The sequence below is a fragment of the Physeter macrocephalus genome, chromosome 13 (genome assembly GCF_002837175.3).
Source record: "Physeter macrocephalus isolate SW-GA chromosome 13, ASM283717v5, whole genome shotgun sequence".
Taxonomy (NCBI): Eukaryota; Metazoa; Chordata; class Mammalia; order Artiodactyla; family Physeteridae; genus Physeter; species Physeter macrocephalus.
Genome location: NC_041226.1, coordinates 19257612 through 19258150, shown reverse-complemented (window position 1 = coordinate 19258150; position 539 = coordinate 19257612).

Genomic DNA, 539 nt, shown 5'->3' with positions numbered 1-539 from the left:
CACAAGATGTGATCCATCTTGGAGGATGTTCCGTGCGCACTTGAGAAGAAAGTGTAATCTGCAGTTTCTGGTTGGAATGTCCTATAAATATCAATTAAATCTATCTCGTCAATTGTGTCATTTAAAGCTTCTGTTTCCTTATTTATTTTCATTTTGGATGATCTGTCCATTGGTGTAAGTGAGGTGTTAAAGTCCCCCACTATTATTGTGTTACTGTCGATTTCCTCCTTTATAGCTGTTAGCAGTTGTCTTCTATATTGAGGTGCTCCTATGTTGGGTGCATATATAGTTATAATTGTTATATCTACTTCTTGGATTGTTCCCTTGATCATTATGTAGTGTCCTTCCTTGTCTCTTGCAACATTCTTTATTTTAAAGTCTTTTTTTTTTTTTTTTTTTTTGTGGTACGTGGGCCTCTCACTGTTGTGGCCTCTCCCTTTGTGGAGCACAGACTCCGGACACTAAAGTCTATTTTATCTGATATGAATATTGCTACTCCACCTTTCTTTTGATTTCCATTTGCATGGAATATCTTTTTC